General features: G+C 34.8%; 1 protein-coding gene across 3 annotated transcripts in view; it reads right to left on the bottom strand.

The window, feature by feature from the left end:
- Nucleotides 1–14265, bottom strand: part of crb (cell polarity complex component crumbs) — a 69539-nt gene that overhangs the window by 54012 nt on the left and 1262 nt on the right. The gene's annotated exons all lie outside the window — the stretch shown is intronic.

Raw genomic sequence — 14265 nt, 5'->3', positions numbered from 1 at the left:
TCATCTACACTATGTTTTTTTCCATAAATTCATAAAATCGGCAGTCTAGTTATAATAATCCGAATAAACACAACATTGTCATTATTATAAATTCAAATGATCAATGCTTATTGTTCGGCAGTTTTAGCGTTGATAGTCGTCGAAATCAGATTGTTCAGTGAAAGAAAAACATATACGGTGAATATGTATTCTCTCCGGGATTACAGTAATTCCTATGTGTGTCTATAAGCGAAAGCTTGTCACAGAAGTAGCTATCAAAGCAAAACGGCAGCACCGCGTCCGATTAAAGCGAACGCGTCGCTTTGACGTCGGAGTTGCAATGAAATTTTCTGCACATTATCTATAACATTCCACGACCGGACGGTCGACTTCGCCGATGGAAATTGCATCGTGCGTCGCGTATATACAATGCGGAGATCGTTCGCGTACAATTGCGACACGTAGCCGAGCAATATATACGGGGTGAGACCAAAAAAAATTACGGCCGGTTATGGCGTTACAGGTCACGGAAATCGATATCTCCTTTGTCGATCGATATCAGTGATATAATATCATTCCTGTAGCGTCCAATCATGCAACAGAAGTGGCAGTAATATTTTGTAATCGTTATCAGTCACGTGTATTTTATACATCGACACGTAATTGTCATCGTTACCATCGTTATTTCGTGTTTAAAAGAATCGTCGAAATTAATATGTAATTTTATGTAATTCATCATTCTTTACGAAATGTCAATGAAAGATATTTGAACAATTCATAACGAAGACGACGGAACGTATAACAACGTTGCAATCAACAATATATCGATTATACGATAACATACTTTGACAATTAATAAGTATAATATTATATAAATTAACCAAGAGGTTAAATAATTATTTAATATAATATAATTATTATATTATTATATAATATTATTATATATAATATAATACTATATACTACTATATATTATATATAATATAATAATATTATTATATAGAAAAAATAAAAATTAATTATAAAAATAATATTATTATTAAATAATAATGATATATAATATTATTTAATATAATATATAATTATTATAATCATAATTGATTATTATGATTATCTGTGTTCAATTATTTTTGGTTCATTATTATTTCACGTTTAAAAACATTTAGTCGTCGAAACTAGCAATTTAGCATGATTCTCGCAGATAGACGACAGAAAACACGATGCAGACGAACAAAGGCAAGTTTTTGCCAATTTGCAATACCGGATCGCAGTTCTGCACGCCAGGAGATCCTCAAACAAGCGTAAGCGATAGAGCGTGACACACAGTAGCCATTTTGTGTGTTTGCGTTTACACCATGTGAATGTCAAAAAGAATAGTCAGCGATCCAGACAGTGGTCAAAGCAGTCAGGCAAGCGAAAGATTCGGATTTCTATTTCCGGTTCATGCGTTCGATCGTATGATTAGGTTTCTCTTGTATCCGTTCGCTTTGAATCTGTATCAATCGAATAATCGAATTCGTAATAGACGCGCTGCTTTCTATCCTAACTGTGCGCATAGTTCTCAATAAATTGAAACACAAAAATAAATAAAAATAAATTGAAATACAAAAATAAATATAAACAAATTGAGACACAAAAAGAAATAAAAAGAAATTGAAACGTAAAAATGAATGAAAATAAATTGAAACACAAAAATAAATTGAAGCACAAATATAAATAAAAATAAATTCAAACACAAAGATAAATATAAATAAATTGGACACATATTGAACGGGACATTACCATTATCACAAAAATTATGAACCTTTCTCTAATCAAATTATACTTGTTTTTGAACTATATGGGGTGTCCCAAAATTATGTTACTATCGGGTGATGAGAGGTAATTTATATACATACTCAGCTATATTTTCGACCAAAGGATCCGTCATTCAACAATAATTATTATTGTTACTGTTAAACGATTATTTAAATCGCTTCTTAATCTAGGTCGCGAATTCTGACTTCGTATTATTATATTAACCGAGTTTATATATTTTGGCGAGTATTTTCGGAGCAACAGATGATCTTGCCGTTTCTTCGTGACAGGTACAGTTCCCCACAAAAGTGTTCGTACACCTTTTAAAACATAAATAACTTTTTTTAAAACCGGACTAAGTGAAAACAAATTCAAGTCATTTAGTCCAGTTCCAAAAAAGTTATCGCGTTTTAAAAGGTGTACGAACACTTTTGAGGGGCACTGTACACACACACAGTTTAGCAGCGTTGCAAATCACGTTTGAAACACCGTAGTTTTTCAAAGTTTTCCGCGGCACAAAGAGGAAAGGAATACTTGTTGTACGATCGTATAATGCGCGGGAAACGTTCGAAATTTAGTAGAAAGCCGAATGGAAATTGAAAATTCAAAACTGCCAATAGTTTATTAGTTAAATTTAAATTGCACCGCGACTCGAGAGCATCAAATATTTGCGGGCGAGAACTTCCAGCAAACGATACTGTGGCGAAAACTTTCCGGGGAAGTTTCAAAAATTCTTAATTAGGAAAAGTTTCGCACTTTACATTTCTTGCGAGGATATAATAATCGTTAACATTGCTGCGTTCCTTCCCCCCAAAAAAATTGCAGAAGAAAAGTAACTTTTCTCTTTTCGAAGAAACTATTCGCTTTTTGTAACTAAATTATTAGTTTTATTATTATTATTACATTTTAAAATTTGCACAAGTTAGACGAAGAATAACGAAGCCGACACCCTAATCAAATAGCAAGGTCTAGTTAAGGGTACGAATTATTTTAGATCTGATTTCATCGCACGATTAAAACGAAGACACGGTATACTGGACTTTCCAGAGATTTTATATCTTTTTTGTTAATAATATTTTAATAATAATTTTGTCGTTCCTATTGTCACACAATTTTAACACTTCATTGGCAAGATCTGAACCATGTTGCATAAAAATAATGCCCAGAGCATGATAACGAACGTAAGCGCAATTGAAATGCTGAGATTTTACATCGATAATTTTCTAAAATTAATTTGCAATCGCATAATTTTGTTCAATTAAAAAATGTGTAATTTTGTTCAATTGTAATTGCATCGTTTCCCGGTTAAAATGAGATATTGAAACTTGATGTTATTTTCGGAGTCACTGTATATAGCCGTGTATAATACTGGTTTATCTCGACGGACCACGTGAGGCGCACATAATTACTGTCGCGAGTAAATTATTTAATTAATCGGATCAGACTGGCGTATGGGATTGCTAACTTCAGCAGCGTGAGCATTTGTCAAGCATAAAATCCATCTTTCGCTAACGATCCAACGAACGCGCGATTAACGTGAACAAAGAGCATAGAAGAGCGGACTCTGTCGGATTATGCACTCTGTTAGATTTCTCTTCGTTTCCTTCGAACGATTATACAAGCAACAAAAATTATCCAACTGTTCCTACTATTTATAAACTCCGTAAATTTTTAACGTTGTGCGTGTGTGTCACGTATTCTTACACGCGCTAATTGCAAATTGAATAAAATCAAGTAATAATACAATTTCACGAAATCTAATGGAGAAAATACAATGTAAAAATATTTAAAAAAAAACAAGTTTGACGTCTATGTATGTGTCCTCTACGCCTCTACCTATAAGAAAATTATTGACATTATATAATGCGTCCCTTGGAATCAAGCAACTTTTGTCTGCACTTTTTTTTCTATTGTAAAAGTAATTTACCACGCTATAAAATAATTGTTCACATAAAATATTCGATCATAATTTTGTACTATACCATCTTACATGCATATATATTTGAACTGAATCTTTTATGTTGGTAACAATAACATTATTACGGATTAGTAATGTTTCCACGGATAACGAATTCATATTTCTATAGAAAGCAAATATAAAGCAGATAAAATAATATAGCCTATCCACAGAGGCGAGTTTTATGAATTCAGAATGTGAAAAATATATTTTTCATTCTGCATTCTCTCTTTTGCATATTTATGTTCGACAGGATATGCAAAAATGTACAATTACATACATATGTATGTTTTACGCCGCGCGTACGCATACGTTGCGTTTATGTGAATCGTCTGTTTTCTACATTAATTTCCTCTAACGGTAAACTCTTATATTATTAATAAGATTTTATTAACATTTATGGCAATGGTGTGGTATGGAGATCGGATGAAATTAAGAATGCCAAGATATAATCTTCGGTCAATTAAAATTATCTCAAACAGAAATAACATTCTACTTTTGTTACTACTGCTTGCAATTGATATGAAAATATCAATCTAATTATTAATAACGATTCATAGCATTGTAGTATCGATAATAATTATCTAATCGATGCCGGTTATAGATCACGTGATATCACGATCGTAATTGCGAACTAAATAAACGTTAGATATGTAGCGATTTGTGTGTTTAAGATTCAAATAGTTCAGTTTGATTATCGCAAATAATAGTATTGACTGCTCTTTAATATAGTATATTACGATATAGTATAATACGATATAGTATAATATATATATAGTATAATAGTATAGTATACGTATAATCTATGTATAATGAATACAGGATGTTCCGCCTAAATAAGGTCACCTAAATATCTCCCCTAATTTTGAGGGCGCAACAAATATTTTGTATGCTATTTGAATGGTTCGAAAAAATGATTGCGTTGCAAAAATATAATAAAATTGCGTGAAAATTCTGAAAATTCTTTTACTTCCCGCATTTCCGGCCAGCGGAAAATACGATTAGGCATCATGCTAAGCAGACGCAGGAAAATGAGAAAGAGACAATAATGCCGAACGCGGCATATGGCCCTTGGGAACGGCCTCTTAACAGCGTCCCGCACTCTGCGAGCTCTTTTAAAGAAAACCTTCTGTGGGACACAAGCTCTATTCAAAAATGTTCTCCTAACTTGACTCTTGATAGTAACCAGATCTGTCCGTCTGTTGGATACTTCACGAGACGACTTTTACGGCATTTACACAGATGTGGCCGTCGAAACTGAAAAAATTCTTTGAACGATAAAGAAACATGCCCTGTTGACATCTTCGGTGGAATTCAATGGTCTTCCAACCAGCAACGTGTCCGAGCGACGTACAGTAATCGCTAGAATGCGATTCTAGCCGAGGTAAATGATTGTTGTCGTAGAAAAATCCATATTAACAGTACTTATTTATTTGTTATATGATAGTTCTAATGATTTTTCCTAGTTATAGAAAAATCCATGTTAACAGTACTTGTTTCATTGTTATATAAATACCTATTTATGATTAATGCATCAATAATAGAATACAATGTTAATACAATTGTCGTATAAATCTCTACGACAGAATAAAAAACTTTTTTGCCAATTACAAGAAACACTTTGGTTTCTTTTCTTGATAATTTGAACGAGTTACAAATAATATAATGATATTTTTTAATTCTGTTGACGTTAAGCCTAGTCATCAAATAATTTATCCTCTTTTACTAACTACATATGTATATTACATACATATATAATATACACAGCTTGAATTCTTACAATAAAAGCGCATTTTCCACTATGCTTGAATTTACTTGCGAAACGCTACAGAACGAAGGAGAAAGTTTTAAAAACTTAGATAACATTGTGACGGAAAATTTACAGTGAATTTGTTAGTTTTTCAGTCATGCCCGCGTCATCCGTTCCCATGAATCATAAAGTGGAAAATGTGAGTTCGAAACGCATCGGTGAATGGTTTCTGATAAAACGCATTTCTAATCGCAGTTATCGTTCCACAAGACACGTAGACCATGCCACGTTTATGAATGAAATGTAATTTCACTTTCCATTGTCTACAGCCTTTAGGAAAATTACGTTGCACGGCCATTCCACGCCTTTTGCCATCATTTTTGTACCTCGATCTCGGGGATTAAGTTATCATTTCTCGAAATTGTTTAAGAGTTACGAGCTATCCAAATTTCCAGTTTGCGATTTCTTCCATTTCTATTATTATTATATTATATAAATTTTGATTTTATATAAATAATATTTTCTCAACAGAAATAAAAATATTTTCGTTTTGCTAGAACCTTTCCCTATATCAATTTTTTACTTCGCTGGCACTCTAAAACTGTAATTAAGGTAGAACGGGGAAACAAGCATGTATAAACAAACAAGTTGACAGCAGCTTCTATTCATATTTGATTTAGAGCAAGTTGTTAGCTTTTCATTTAAAAAAAAAAGAAAAACGAAAGTATCTTTTTATTTGATTTCCATGTAAATACGTCAACCGTTAACCAAACAAACGATATAAATATTATACTCGCGTCAATATTCCCCGATCGCTATCATGTATGATGTTTGATAATAAACATTGAAATTCATCGAAATTATTAATATCATTATTTATAATCATAATGTTATTTATAATCATAATATAACATTATGTTGTACTATTTATTCGTGAAATTCACTTTGCAATAAGAATACAGAATTTTAGTGTCCGAATTTAATATTTATAACATAATTAACCACTTCGCTGATTTATTTCAACGAATAAAATAATTTTACTTTACTAAATCATACTGCAAAATTTATTTTGGTAATCTAAAATAAACGAAGCGTTTTTCCTCTACATTTTAAAAAGACAATAAATTTCATTTGTTTTTACGTTTGATGTTATTCAAATAAAAACTTTTATGTTTTAGAAATTATTGAAATAAAATATCTATTTTCGTGCATTTTATGTCCTCCTTGAAGCACTATTTTATTTGTATTGCAAACAATCTATTATTGAAAATACTATTTCAAATATTTTCTCTATAAATATTACACAGCTCTGGCGATATTATCGTTCGATAAAATGATCGTTTCTCATTTGTAATTGTCTACGTTGGCAACGTTTGTAGAGCGAGAAACAAGGAATACGAGAAAAATTGTTCCTAGCATAATAAGAGGGGAGGAAGCGGTTTGCCTCGTACAAAGCGCATAAAGAAGCCAAAGCGTCCAGGAAGTAATGGGCAATACAGTTAAGTATAGTAAAGTTAATCAAACCTACCGTTAGAGGAATGTAAGTTTGCTGCTGCACAACATTCTAGACATTATGTTAGCGGTAGTAATAGGATTGGTATCATCATCCTTAATTAGTTAAGATAACGATACGAGAGCGGCATGAGTAAATGTGTAATGTGTGTCATCCAGAGTAAGGATACACGTGTGTAGTATTTCTTCATTAGATTGTTTACAAAATACTTGTCCTTCCATTAATGTTAAATCAATTTAAACATTAATCTTATCAATGTTTCGGTAATTTTGTGACAAGTCTTGAAACGTGCACAAAAATAAAAGCGAAATGCAAAATAGACGAGTTATCATACGTAGAAAGGAGATATGGATCTTTCGAAATTGCACGAATAAATTTTACTAAATTTGTATTTTCTTTTCTTAATGTCTCATGAAAATAGATCGCGGGTTTTATGCAATGACGAAGATGAATCGATTAAATAGAAAATTATAGAGGCATTGTTCATGCAGAGAATGTTTATGTCTCTGCATTTTGCAAATAATGCAGACAATTTATATTCTAAGTTGTACATATTATTGTTACCAATAGACTACGGATTTTATGCATTTATGAAATAAGCAGATCAAATACAAAACCGCGAAAATCTTTGAAGAGTTTGGAAATACTATTATAATATTTCCAACTTAATAAGACGACTTAAGGAAGAATGGAAAATTGCAAATAATGTCGACATTTTAATTAATATATATTAATATATAAATATATAATATGAATTTATAATAATATAATGTAATATTATTTTATGATATTAATATAATATAATATTATTTTATAATATTAATTATATAATATTAATATATAAATATATGCACGAGATCAAATCATTTTATTCAAATCGTGGGGAAAGATTTCGAACGATGCAAAATTTGCAAAAACTATTTTTCGAGAAAGCACAACCGACCAAATAACGACGCAACAATACAGAACACGTGACCTGATGTATATTTCTTGTTGAAATCGGTAAAGATGAACGGAACAGAGAATAAATCCAATTTCGCGAGGATTGTAACGTACTTCGATTTCAACAAAAAGAAAAGAATCGTAACGTTCGGAACGAGTAGAAAAATTGTGCGGGAATTAAATTATACGTCGGAACGCGCATTGCGCGATGGTCTGTCGAAGCGGAAAACGGTATTTATCCGTTCCGACATTTTTATTATCGCGCAGCCGTCATGATTTATTCCAGCGTGTCTTATTCGGTTGTAATTGTTACCGGCGACGCTGCGACAAAAAGCTGAACGCGATATGAATGCGCCGCGGAAATAAAACAACTATAGCCTGCGTCGACGCCACGCTCGTTCCACCCTCCCGCCACGCATCGGCGGTCCTGAAAAAATGCAATCTTCTGGAATGTCTATGTTGCGAACTCGTCGAAAGCACGTAACGCTGAAAGAGGAATCGAACAGTTGAAATTACTGAACAGTGCGCGCGTCAGCTTGAAAACTCTTCGGGGGAAAAAAGATACGCGGCGGATTCCTTTCCGAACGGTACCCGCGAAAGAATTGCCGAGAAATTTCGAAAGATTCGTTACACGCAGAAGAAACAAGCGTGTTTCTTTTGAAAGACGGAGAACGATTTCTCTTAGGGGAAACTCCGGTTATGAAGAATTCGTTGTTGTCATCGGTACTCCGAACGAATGAAAAAAGGTACAATTTGTCGGCGATTAACGATGAAATTGCTGCACAGCGCGACAAATCATTTTTGTTAATCGATGTTTTATATGTAAAGTTTTATATGTTTATTGTTGATATTTTGTATTATACAATTTACCGAATTAATTTCGCGATAACTATAGCAAAGGTCGAGGAGTGGTCGCATAGAGAACATAGAACATAATTTTTATCAAAAATTATCGAAAGACGTTCTTCAATTATTTTGATAAAAATAGCTTTAAATAGAAATTATAAAATATACTGCTTTGCACGGCGTTTTGTCACAAATGCATTAAATCCGGGGTTTAGTGATGATAAAATCGTTTCATGAAAATGGTTCAGCAATCTTGATCTCTGAGATATGTAAGTTGAAAAATATTCTGCTGGAATTATGAAGCACCGACTTTATAGCACTTCATATTGTTCAAGTAAATCAATAACAGGACTGTAGATAGCGAGTTACGTGAAGATAATCTTTTTTCGTCAGATAAACAACACAGAAGCCATAAATTCAGGGAATGTCGGAGGGCAACTTCAAACTTTCGAAAAGAAACCAATTGACCCTCTAGGTTTATTTGTTACGCAGTTGCGCTCTAAGTATTAGATTAAAAAGGATACAAAAAGGGAAACAAGAAGATGCAACAATATTTTCTAAACCAAATATTTCCTTAAATTTAGTTTTTTTGTTAACTTATGTGTTCAATATAGGGTGTTTGATTTTCTTCTTTTATCTACATTTACATTTAATTTTAAATGTAACAGATCTCTAAAATTGTAGAGAATCATTCGATGTTTCGAAATGAAGTAATTTGAATGTCGATAAAATATAAATTTCAATATATAATGCATAAATTTTTGTATACATATCCTAAACAATTTCGAAGACTTTCAAATAAATTATCAATATTAGTCAAATATTACAGTTAGTTCAATTAGTTAAATTACCAATCTTAGTTAAATAGTTTTGCAACACTTCGATAGCAATTTCCACCAGCAATCGTAATTGCTACGTGTAATTTTAATTATATTACTAAAATCAAAGATACAGCGTGCATTTTATTTGTTCGTGCATCCACATTGTTTATAGCTGAGAATATTTTCAGAGTTCAAACTCTTCGAAATTGTTCAACGCAATTTTTCAAGTTTCGAGATTACTTAATTGATAAAGTAATACGTATTCTTCTCTTAATTTGAATTTAAATATGAATACATGCACAAATGCATCGGTACGGTGATCAGGTTACGAATTTATCTAGCCTATTCATAGGTTTTATCGTCTGCACAAGCTGCTCTACACAGTTAATATTAAATGGAGATACTCTACGTAATTAACACGTCTATATAATTATTATAAAAGCCTGTCAGGAAACTGAAGAGAAAAGAAAATAATGGATAATGTAGCGTCACTCTCGTTAACACATTATCATGCGAATACGCGAGTATGTGAAATCATTAGGTAAAAATCGATTCAGAAAAATCATTCACACATGCGAGATATATTGTTCTAATTTATTGATCTACTAAATTCAGTTCCAACTTGTCCACGATAAAATCACACCATTCCTATCCATTTTCGTTCCAACGTATATCCTTTTTTCGAGTGTCCTTTTATGAATGTTACTTAATCAATTTTGTACTTTCTTATTTATTTGTCGAAAAATTATTCAATTTAATCTCTCCCCAATGTCTACAGCGTCGATTACATCATACTCGCATATACTGCACTAATTTATGTCAAGTTGTTATTGTTCCTCCTTTGATTAAAACGTTATGAATTTTTCCTATGAAATATTACGTACAAGCGTATGTGTGACAACAATAATTTGTTGTTCATTATACGTGTAACATGTTATTTTGGAGTACATCCTATGTTATCAAGAAAATTGAATACATTCCACAATTTATATATTGCACGATAATTGTGTAAGTACAAGAAAACATGTATCTTCTCTCGGTTGCTCTAAATCTGCTACCAAAAGCTCGTCGTTCATAAAAAATGTTCAATACAAAAGATAGAAGAGTCTGTATACGTGTATTGGACACACTGACCGATCTGCGCTTTGAAATATGTTAATAAGGGCGATATTCTAAGCAACTTTTTCCTGCGAACCGTAACCAGATCTATTCTAGCTTCCGAGATATTTGCAAAAAGCTGTTGCCATTACTACGTCGAGTTCCGCTTACATGTGGCAAGCGGCCACCGCTTGTCTAATGTTCCTTACATATACACGTGGCGACGGGCGGATAATAAAGCTGCGTGCACAATAACTTATACGAGGCGGCAAGAAATCCGCATTTAGATTGAACTTTAGTATCAGGACGTAAACAATAATTTAACTTAATATATGTTTATTACGATGTACTAGTCAAAATAAAAATATTTCTTTCCATGAACATTGATCTTCTTTTTTGCACGGCCCACCTAAAGTTAAGCATTGTTTATTCGGCCCAAGTTAGCTTTTCAGTTTGACACCCCCGGCCTACAGTGATCGGCCCCACTGCCACCCTATACAGCTTTTAATTGGACAAGTAAAAGCGACCTGTTAACCGGACAAGTAAAAGCACGCGCGTTCTTCCCAAGCGATACGCTCTTTTCAAAAAAGCTAATCATTTCGATCTTCCTCACCGGGACAGATATAGAACGAAACATGCAGTCGCGCGCACGCTGCATTGTATCTCTCAGCAGTGTTCGGTTACCGGTTTACGGCGGTGAATTTTCGTCTACGTCAACGAAGACGGGGCACCTGTTACAGAATCTACCCCGCTCCTCTTTCGCTGACGATAACACCGGACCGGAACGGAACGGAACGGAATCGAACAGAACGAAACGGAGAAAGATTTAACACCCAGGGCATCGCCGCATCGGCCGGCAGGTATAATAACGACGAACGACGAACAGCGAACGCGAGGCCCCCGTTCGACGCTTGTTTTGCACTATTGTGTGCATGTGAAACTCGCGCTCGTGTGTCGTTCAAGGCACGCACCTGAGCGTGAAGCGAGCGAGGGGGGCGCAACGTTAATGCACCGACGTGGCTTCCACCTGCGCCGGACGAGTCGAAATGCGTTTTCCCTTTACCTGGAAATTTGTAGCCGGCTTCTTCATTTTTTTCCTTTTTTTTTCAGCTTCACGCTCAGCGGCGCGATTTCACGCTGCGGATTTTCGTTCGCGAGTAGGCGCGCAACGAAAACTGCCTTTTAACGCGGCGCCCTCGTTCATCTCGGGGATCACTTAGGTTAATTACCATTAATCGAGAGTAAAAGAATTTAGAAACTGCTCCACGATGCGTTGTATTAGGGTGTCCCATAGGTTCTTCCCGCGCCGCGCTATTAATGAATCTAACTGGCTGTGTTTATACATATAAACGCGCAGATTTGCCTCTTGGCTGTTCAGGGTATCGGTTTCAGTCATCCCGGAGCTCTTTTACAGCACGTTTCGTTGGTGACAAAGTTTCTTATAACAGTTTTTCTACGCCGTTCAATATGGATAGCCAAAAGAAGCATTTGCGGCATGTTATGCTTCATTGCTTTAAAAAAAAGTGATAGGGCAAAGAACACTGCGAACGAGATTTGTACCGTTTACGGCGATGGTTCTACGATTATTAGGACAGTCCGCGATTGGTTTAAGAGATTTAGAGCTGGCAATTATGATTTGGAAGACGAAGACCGCAGCGACCGTACAACAACGACGGATGCGGACCTCGTCAAAGATATGCTCGCTGAAAATCCGCGGTATAGCGTGCGCGAGATAGCGGATGCCACTAACGTACCCAGGACAACGGTACATAAGCATTTAATCGAGATGGGATATGTGAATCGATTCGAAGTTCCACACCGTCAAATTTTCATCACGACGACGCAAAACCGCATGTTGCGTTGGTCGTAAGACAAAAATTATTGCAGCTTGATCGAGACGTTCTACCTCATCCTCCGTACTCCTCAGACATTGCTCCATCCGATTATTACTTGTTCTTCTCGTGAAAAAAATTCTCTCCGTGAAAAACGGTTTAAATTCGTAAGCGAAATAAAAACGCACCTTGATCAATATATTTTGCAAATAAGCCTCAACGATCTTGTAAAGACGGCATAACGAGGCTTCCCGAAAGATGGAAGAAGGTAATAGAGCAGAACGGTTCATATATAACTCGATAAATCAATTAAATAAACTAAATAAATTAACCCTCTATGGGCCGAATTTCTTTCTTAAATGTAAAAAAATTTATGCAACGGAAAATCTATTATTATAAACCTATGTATGCTCATTAAAAAAATATTTAACAGTTCAAGTAACTTTATTATAATTAATTCAATTTGTAACTTTGAAATAACAACGGCTTACAATATTTCCACTTCTATGCACGAACGCTTAAGCGTGAAATTCCATAAAACAGTTTGAATTTGGCGTTGAACATCGACGTACGATTGCATTTGGAACTGGTTGCCAAATATGTAGCTTTTTGTGGTCCTGAATTTTCCTCATCCGATGATAATTCGGTGCTAAATTCATCGTCACTGTCAAAATCTAAGGAAGAATCTTCGGATCTATTACCGCTGATGCGTCTAATTCTAATTCCTCTTTTATTTTTCTATGATTTTGTATTCATATTTTGGGGGCATTCGATACATAAATTTGAAAATAGAAGAAAGCACAACTATTATCCTAAATACACTCGAATCTACCACAATATCCCAATGTAACCCGAAAGTTACAAAACTGTAATCGTATACAAATAGTAACAAAATGATTATTGAAATGCAAGTAAATAAATTGTTATTGATACACAGACCCAGAGCTACTATATACGCTTTTTTTTAATTTAGTAAACGCCGACGAAAGCACAAATAATCTCAATTACACAAGATGGTTCGTTGGTTTCTATCTGCGGACAACATGCAAGGTATTTATTTTGACATCTCGGGTTGACGATGCTGCCAACCGTCATCAATATTGTTATCGGTTATTTCAGAGGCATTGTATAATTAAGACATCATCTTGTGAAAAAAAAACTAAAACTATTTGGTAAAATGTGGATATATCATCTTGTGACTTGAAAGTTACATGGGCCCGTAGAGGGTTAAACAACAAATATCGTGTAATCGTTTCGCATCAGAAAAAAAGGACAGAACTTATGGGACACCCTAATGCTTACGGGCCCGGGCCGTCCGTTGGATACCGCACTGCCGATGACGTATACCCGGGACGACGGACGCCTACTATCGCGGGCTTTCACGAATGAAATTACACGTACGGATGAAGAGACGGTAAGAAAAGAAAGTGTACAATGCACCGACGCGACGCGCGCCGAGAGCTTTTGCAATTGGAACGAAGAGCGCTGAAGCCGCTTGGTTTGGATGCGTCGAGTTTTCACACGACAGTTCGCTGCAGAAGGGGAGCGCGGTCAAAGAGAGCCGTGAAACAACAGGAGATATGTGATTTTAAAACGATCGATATTGCCGCTGCTCTGGCTTGTGAATGCGAGTGTACAGTGCGGGTAGTAGCACTCTCTATTACATCGTCTTAATTTTCGCAGAACTTTCTTTGTCGCACGGCCGCTCTTCTTGGCCACCGTTTCGCGTA

Source organism: Megalopta genalis, chromosome 9 (genome assembly GCF_051020955.1).
Source record: "Megalopta genalis isolate 19385.01 chromosome 9, iyMegGena1_principal, whole genome shotgun sequence".
Lineage (NCBI taxonomy): Eukaryota > Metazoa > Arthropoda > Insecta > Hymenoptera > Halictidae > Megalopta > Megalopta genalis.
This window is presented reverse-complemented; position numbering and strand designations above follow the sequence as displayed.